A 9,167-nucleotide genomic window follows, 5' to 3' on the forward strand; every position below is an offset into this window, starting at 1 on the left:
CTTGGAGAGAGACAGTAAGGTTCGTCTTGTTTATTTTTGTTCGGCGGCAGATTAGGAAGGAAGATGCTGGGAGAGCCGATCAGAGAAACATAGAAACCCTATTGCACAATACTGCTCTTTGGCCCACAAAGTTATGCAGAACATGTCCTTACCTTAGAAATTACCTATGGTAAACGATTATTCGTCTAAGCTCCATTAACCTACCCAGGTGTTTCTTAAAAGACCCTGTTCTATCCGCCTGCAGCACTGTCGCCGGCGGCCAAATCTACGCACTCACCACTCTTTGCGTAAAAGGCTTATCCCTGACATCTCTGTACCGATTTCAAAGCAGCTTAAAACTGTGCCCTCCCGTGCTATCCATTTCAGCCCTACAGAAAAAAAAGCCTCTGAATATCCACACGATCAATGCCTCTCAACATGTTATGCACTGTCGAAGGATACAATCCGTTTGATCGAGATGGATTGGGAGCGACGTTCGGAAGGTGGTGCGTGCTTTCCCGTTGACCGCGGACACAGCCCGCCAGTGACACGGAAGTGCAATTTGATCTCCATCTGGTGCACATTTGACTGTTAAATTTAAATCGCCCTTCTGCTTTTTGCTTTTATTTTCTAACCCTTGTATGTTAAGATTCAAAATGTAATTTAATCCTATACTTTGTGCCGTCTGTTAATTCGTGGCACTAATTTATTACAGTGTAGTAAATTACACAGCATCCACATAAGCCGGTTGTCGGGGCGGGAGAGCCGTTTCAATCTCATGAGTGTGGCGGGACGTGTGAGTGGTTTCCATAGACTTAAATAGCCTTGGAGACCGGGGGTTCCAGTACATATACGTCTCCGCATACCATGAGATACATTTTATTTCAGAGAAAGTCAAGTCACCCCGTCGGCCACCAACCATCGTTCTGCTGTCAAATCCCATTCCAATATTTGGTGGGAAATAACTGATCCCCTCGAGCATGCCTGAATAGACTTTCCTACCCTGTGCTGCTGCCACACCCACGGCTCATCAGATACTTCCATGAACAAGCAGGTGTGCGGGTGTACCAAATAAAGCGGTTGTTGAGGGTATGCCATCAATGGCGATTTCACATATTCACACCGGCTCAAACAAGCCCAGAGGAAATTGGAATTCATATTGGAATTCATATGCAAGCGGCCGGTTGGCGATCGATGCAATTTCAAACGAAATCTGAACGTTTTGACTATGAAGAATACAGAGAGAATAGAAGTATAAGTTACAGGTCATAGAGAACAATTTGGCCATTCCACCGAGTCTAATCCGCCGTTCCATCACAACTGATTTAATTCTTAACCCCGTTTGCTTGCCTCCTGTCTATGTCTTTCGAAACCCTTCGTAATTGACATCATTGCAGCCTCCGCTTTAAACAAAAGGACATCCAGGCAGACTTCAATCTACTTCATCACGTGATTGTATTCTATGTAAAGTTATGTTTTACAATCGTGGTTCATTTTCTGTGGTCTTAATATATTTAAGAAAATTGTTATGCTCGCTGTTTGGCCTGCAAATGTGAGAGGGAGTGAGGGTCGGGGAGAGAGAGAGAGAGAGAGAGAGAGAGAGAGAGAGAGAGAGAGAGAGAGAGAGAGAGAGAGAGAGAGAGAGAGAGAGAATCATCCTTTCACTGTTTCCCTTTGCCTGAAAGATCAAAAGATTGCCAAATAATCGGAGAAGAGGACGGAAAAGTGATAGGGCTTAGTCAATGATTAGCCGGTGGTAATGGAAGGGAAGGCGGTTTAAATATCGGGGAGTTTTAACAGACAATTCCTTTGTCCCTCTCAGGAACTGAAGAAGTGCGGGTTGTTTCTTGTCTGCGGCGCAGCTGGACATGGCTGATGTCTTATTGTTTTTGAACTTTTGCTTTTCTTTCAACCAGAAACTTGATTGAGGATCCGAGATTCTTAATTCAGGTTCAGGAGCGGTTTCGAGATGAATGAGAGTGGAAAATCTGAACGAGACTGAGGGACTTCACTCACACCAACACGGTTAACACCAGAATCAGCCACCTCCACCTGTCAACTGTTCGGAGCTTTCAGACTACTCGAGAGGTATTTAGTAATTTGGAGATAGATATCAATATTTTACCTGCACTGTTAATATTGTAATGCTGATTTGTAGTGACTATGATGATAGTTGTTGTAAACAGTATCGTGACAATATTTACCTTATTGATGTTCCATCTCCTTTCTCTTTCCTCTTTTAATTCAGCATGTTGCGGCATGTTTTAAGCATTGAATAATGTAAGTAAGATGTGTTAGGAATGACTGTATCTATTAAATAAGTTGTTGCTTCTCTATCTTGTATTATTATATCGGAACGGTCATGTAATTACTGATCGTACCGTATAAATAGACGGAATCCGACTTTGTTTATACAGTAAGTTGTTGTGTCCTTTCTGCTTCTGGTAGCTGGTGAAAAACTCATGTCCGAACACAGCCAATCAAGCTTATTTCTCATTTGCTCGGAACTTTCAGACTATTCTTGTGCTGATTAATATTGTAGCCTTCTGGAGATGTCCATAAAGATGGCTGCGTAGGTATTTTTCTGATTGGACGGCTGTGATCAGTGGAGATCCGCAGCAATCGGTGTCTGGGACCGCTTCTTATCGCGTTGTTCGTCAATGATTTGAATGACGAATATGTTTGCTTTATGGGAGGGCTTGTGGATCATGCGGAGGCAGAGGGAAGCGCAGGTGGAACGGAGCAACCAGGGTGTTTGCACAAGGAGTGAGACGGACTGCAGGAATAAGCAAAGTATTTGCAGAAGGAAATTAATGTAGGGAATTCCGTAATCTCACACTTTGGCAGAGGGAATAAAGGCGTGGACTGTCCCGTATATTGGAAGCCCGACTGAAATTAAAAATCCGAGAAGAATAGAATTGAAAAATCACAGCTGAAGAGCAATTGGAAAGATTCCCAGCAGAAACATCTGCAGTTTGGGTTCGTGCTGAGGAAGCCAAATGCACGTTCCCATTTATATTCAGAGAACTGCGTATAGAAAACCAACTCCTTAGCTACGTTTTAAACTGTACACTCTTCCTCGCTTCGTTGCAAGCCCGTGGCACTGGTAGCAAACTTAACATCACAACCCTGGAGATTCTGTCCTTTAACTGAGCTCCTACATTCCCGAACCGCCTGTGAAGGTCATCGTCATTCATCGTACTCTTGTCATTGGTCCTACGTAGACCATAATTTCTCGTTGTTCATCCTCCCAGTTAAGAATGCTGAGGTCTGGATACTACAAACATAGCCTGCCTTCCCCCGACCACCTCAGCACCCGCCGCCGACTTCTCTTCTGAGTTACAGAGGTCAACTGAGTGCCTGAGACGCGGTCACTGTGACTGAACAGAGTTAGGTCATTCCGCCGCCCCCAAACCCCACAACACTATCCAAAATGTTGAAGGAGATGGCCACAGGGAAATTCTACCCGCCCCCTTTCAGCCGTTTGTCCTTCCTGAATGTCACACAGACTCCTGTGCCCTGACAGCCCTGGGTGTATCTCCATCTATGTATATCCTGTCCTTCACAACTTCAGCCTCACGAGTGATCTGGAGCTCGTCCATTTCCAGTTCCACCACATTAACTCGGATTGTTAGAAGCTGCAGCGAAACGCAGCTCTCACAGATGATATCGTCAGTGTGACTGGAGTTCTTTATGCCTTCCCAGATCTCGCAATAAGAGCATTCAACTATCCTGCCTGGTATCTCTGCTATCCTATCTGTACCCATATAAGGAAGTGATTGAAAACAATCTTAACCAAGTGTTTTCCTCTTCTTTGCCTCCTTTGACTGAAGACTCCTTGAGATGACGCATCGGCGAGCAAAAGCATGAAGACCACATGATTGACGGTCCATTCAGACGACGGATATTGCGTTTGCCCCTGCCTTCCTCTTGCTGATCAACCGCAAACGTCGCCTGTTCGCTGTCCAAAGATCTTTGTTCACTGTAAGGACACGGTGTAGCCTTCAATACCTGGGCTGATTGAAGGCCTCTCCTCCCAAATCACCCGACGTCCCTATTGGCCGCTAGGCAACGCTCTTTTCCTCAAAATTATTATTGCGAAATTATCTAGCACGTTTTTATTTTCAATCTACCTATGCAAATATAGGCCGGTTGGTGGCGCAGTGATATCAACGCCGGACACGGGATGGTAGAGGCCGTGTTCGAATACGGTCAATCCGTTCACGGGCAGGATTTCTACACCTGCTGGATTGAGGGTCGAGCTTGCAACCTGGTCTCGTCAAAAAACAAAAAAATACGAGAAATAGTGCTCTGCGAGAAGGACGTGGCGGACCACTCACAAATATAAATGGAACTATAATTTAATGTCGATGCAATAATTACTTTAATCTGCTATTATCATTATTATTGTTTTATTTTATTCATTATTTGCTGCCTGTACCTTCCTTCTCAGACTAGTTGTATGCCAGTGTCTGACTTGTGAAAATATGTAAGTTTCGTAATTTTGTGTCCACTTCCAGACACGACATGCATCGGTGGACAGCCTACTGCTGGGATCATTAGATAAATTTTCCAAACTGCATTTGTATTGCTTCTCTGAGGGTCTGCAAATAAATAGTTAACTACACGAGTAATTCCGCAGAACTTAAAATTAAGTGAGTGTCCGTGGGGATTGTTGACGTCACCGCGGAGGTGTGGCTGCTGGTGAATTGTTCTATTAATATGTCTCCCTCTCAACGACAGTCTCTGTCAGAGCCGCCAATCTACGCTATCAGACATCAGAGGGATTCAGAGAGAGAGAGTGTGGACAGAGGCTGGATCGGGAGCAGAAATCTGGATTATTCCAGCAATGGATCTACAAAATGCACCGCGGAACACTGCGGCATCTGTAAATAATATTTTCCGGGCGTATCCATATCTGGGTAAAACAAATAATGGAATTCGTTTGTACTTTCGAATCTATCAGGCGCTTCAGGACGTCAACATGGTTTACTATCCTGCACTCGCAATTGTAGCTGTCCCGAGTAAGTGTCTCGACCATTCCTCGTGATTAACGTTGAAAAAATGAGTCAGCTTTTCTTTCCTACCTGTCTTCTAACGACGTGCTAATTGCATGGCAAGTCTATCAAACCGGTACCGCTTCAGCAACACCGGCTGAGTAAATTACGGATGTTCGCTCTCCAGCTTTGGGGTTGCCAGCGTCGCGGTTACTTCTCTGTCAGTCCAACGTTATCTGTGTCTCTTTTCCTCTCAAACACTGCCACCTAGTGACCTCTCATGCACATTCACTCCCAGAGAAGCAAGTTCGAGCTCCCAGAACCTCCCCGCACAGTGCATACCCTCGAATCTAGGCAGTATTACGGGAAATTACATCTGCACCTTTTGTGATGAATACTCATGCTTCCGGTGCTTTATGTTCCACAGTCCATTTGGGACATGGTGGGATAATTTAACTTTCTCGCAGTTTGTTTGGATGGGACGGCATCGAGGGAAGGAAAGAAGGAATGAATGAAGGAATAAATAGATAGATAGATAGACAGATAATAAATAATATCTACCGGCTACACAAGCAGTGCAGTGGAATCTGAGAGCCTGCAGACGGGATACCGACTGTTTAAGCGAACGTTCCAGAGTCCAGGCGGAATGAGCGCAATGTTGCTAAAAGCGAAGTCACCTACCGGGGAGGGACAAATGGAAAGACAGAATACAATTAAGTGGTAAACAATTGCAGTATGCTGCCGTGTGGAGATACTTCAGAGTGTTTGTTCTTTAATTACAAAAGTTTGGTATGAAGCAGCAGCAGGCTAACAAGAAGGCAATTGTGATATTGGCCTTCATTGCTACAGGGGTGAATTTAAGAGCAGGGAGGTTATGCTGCACCTGCACAAGTTAGTGGTGAGGTGGCAGTTGCGGTATTGCGTGCAGGTCTGGTTTTCTGACTTTAGGAGGGATTTACTGGCGTTGTAGTGTTCACCAATTTGATTCCAGACACGAGGTGGCGAGTCTATCAGGAGTGATTCAACTTCCTTGGACTGCGCACACTGGAATTCAGATGGATCAGAGACGATCTTTTGGCGACATATAAAATTATGAGGGGGATAGATAAAACAGGGGCAGGCAAATTGTTTCCATTGGCAGGCAAGTGTAAAACTATGGGATATTGACGGAAGCTTGTGGGCAGCGAACGTAGGACGGAGATGAGGAGGAACTGCTTTTGAAAGAGGTCAAGTCAAGTCACTTTCATTGTAATTTCGACCATAATGTTAATACGGTACGTAGTAAAAAAAATGAGACATTTTTACATTTGGACCGTGGTATACAGAACTGCGTAAAATGCACAAAACAGTGAAGGCATAACAATAAATAATAAATAGGGCAATAGGGGAGTAAGGTGTAAACACAGGCTCTGGGTGTTGAGGAGTCTAATAGCTTAGGGTAAGAAATTTTTACATAGTTTGAGGAAAGCGAATGCTTTGGTGCCTTTTTTTCCCAGACGACAGGAGGGAGAAGAGATTATACGAGGGGTGCATGGGGTCCTTCATAATGCTGTTTCCTTTGCGGATGCAGCGTGTCGTGTAAATGTCCGTGATGGCGGGAAGATAGACTCTGATGATCTTCTCAGCTGACCTCACTATCCGCTGCACGGGTTTGTGATCTGAGATGATGCAATTGTTGAACCCGATGAATTCTCTGCCCAATCAAGCACTGGAGGCTACCTCAGTAAATATATTTCTGAGATGTGTGGATAGATTTTTGCGTCGTAGGGTATTAATAGTTTTATTGGGGGGGGGAGCAGATAGATGGAAAGGACTCCATGGTCAGATCAGCCATGATCATCTTCAATGGCGGCGCATGCCAGTCAGAACAGATGGAATATTCCGAATACTATTTATTCAGTACTTTTGCTCTAATGTTCTCTCGTGTTTACAGTTTAAGGAAGTTGAATTTCTGTCACTGTGATAGTCAGTACATTAAACAGTTCATTTTCACGTGCTGTTTTCAATTCTTTCTCCTGACGCCAAAGTTCAGATCACATTCCAGACATCGATTGTTAACATTCTTTCGCCCATAGGGCTCGGGAGCTGAATTCGCCCGTTCAAACACCGAGCATTCTCCGCCATTCCCTGATAGCTGATTGATCATCCCTCTCACCCATATTCTAGCGCCCACTCCCCGTATCCATAGACGCCCCGAAGAATCAAGAGCTATTCATGCAAATAACTCCAAACAGCTAATTCTCACAGCCGTCTGTGCCGAAGAATTCCACACATTAATCAGCCTCGGTCTAAATAAATTTCTACTCACATCTGTTCTAAAGTGATTTTTTTCTTTTGCAAAACCTCAACTTCAGTTGCAGACTCCCCCAATTCAGAAGCTACCCAATCCACATCGACGATATCTAGGCGTAGCGATATACAATGATTTTCAATAAGATCCCCCGCATTTTCCTGAGCCTCAGCAGGTACATTATAATCACAACCGATTTAATAATGGCTCCCTATAATCTCCTAAGTGGATACATTCAAGCCATGGCATTTCTACTCTCGAAAGTGCTATCGATTAAAATAATTGCTTTAAAGAATGTTTCCACCCAAATGCATGTTAATGGTCTTTATCTCACTCCGTACAGTGAACGTGGTGACATTAGTCATCCTGTCGCGGGGAAAGTGCGGTCTCTCCAAAGGCGTCACAAGTTACCTGGTTGCCATGGTAGCAGCAGATCAGCTCGTGGTTCTCTTCGATCTGGTATTGAGCAAGATTATGATGATGTTCATGACAATTGATGTTATAGTCTGGTTAGCACGTGTTCCCGCGTGTAACATCCACGCCGTCGTGCTCTACGCCGCCACGGACTGTTCTGTCTGGTTCACCGTCACTTTCACCTTTGATCGATTTGTAGCCATTTGTTTTCAGAAGTTGAAACGAAAATACTGCACCGGGAGAGCGGCGGCTCTGGTTCTGGGGACAGTGACTCTGCTGAGCTGCGTAAAGAATATATTCTGGTACTTTTTTTTCGAAAGGGTATATTCGTTATTATTTACTTCTGTGCTCTGTGAACGTAGTTACGGTTTATTTTCCACACTTCAGATGCAAGCATTCCAGGTGATTCATCACCTCTTCACCCCAATCTTACCCTTTATTCCGGTTCTGATGCTCAACAGTTTAACCGTCAGGCACGTCTTAGTGGCCAGCCGAGCCCGGAGGAGACTCCGTGTTTCTTGCGATGGGGAGGCGCCCGTCGACCCGGAGATGAAGAACCGCAGGCAATCCCTCCTGTTACTGCTGGTGATGTCGGGAAATTTCATCCTGCTGTGGGCGCTGCTGACGGTGTATTCCGTATGGGATAGCTTCATTATTTCCTTTGCATGGGACCTACCGAATTCTCTGCGGGAGCTGGGCTACATGCTGCAAGTGCTGAGCTGCTGCACCAATACGGCCCTTTACGCCGTTGTGCAGGCCAGGTTCAGGGCTCAGCTGATGGTGACGGTGAAATCGCCCTTAAGTCTCATGACAAAGTTCACTCGGCGTTGTCAGGACCGCATTTATCTTCGCTGACGCTTCTCCCATTCCGCGGCAGAATTCCTATTTCGTCAGTGGCATGTGAATTTCCGCTGAGGCTGTGAACAACCCCGAAAAGCTACCGTACTCCTCCCTCTATGCCCGAGAGAATCGGGGACGTGTTCCCAATCTGCCTCCACTTTGCTCTTTCCAGTTTACTTTCTTCACGAGCTCCCTGTAATGTCTGATTCCGCTCCACCAAGTGGCTGATTCGTCCGATACGTGCATGCGAAGCCTTGCCATCAACATGGGAACACCAACGTAGTGCCCTGCCGGTATTCCGTGCGGCCCGAATGCCTGCTCAGATACGCCCGGTGCAGATCAATCTGTTTCCTCTGGCGAGAGCTTTTGGTTCCACGCGCCCCAGGTATTGAACAGTTCCGGAAGACTGCTTACCATGGACAGACTGCAAATCTCTACCTCATCAGGGTTTCTTTACAATCTGTCTCTCACCCTGAGAATAATTCCGTGACTCGCACTCGTCAAACCACTCGCTCAATCGCCGTTCGTCCGGTTCAAGCAGGAAATGCCATCGCAATGCCTTCTGGTAAATAAAATGATTTCTTGGACACTTTGTGCATCAGAGATCCAATCTATCGAATTGGATTGAGTACATTAGGTTGGTGGGA

Source organism: Hypanus sabinus, unplaced genomic scaffold, assembly GCF_030144855.1.
Source record: "Hypanus sabinus isolate sHypSab1 unplaced genomic scaffold, sHypSab1.hap1 scaffold_906, whole genome shotgun sequence".
Lineage (NCBI taxonomy): Eukaryota > Metazoa > Chordata > Chondrichthyes > Myliobatiformes > Dasyatidae > Hypanus > Hypanus sabinus.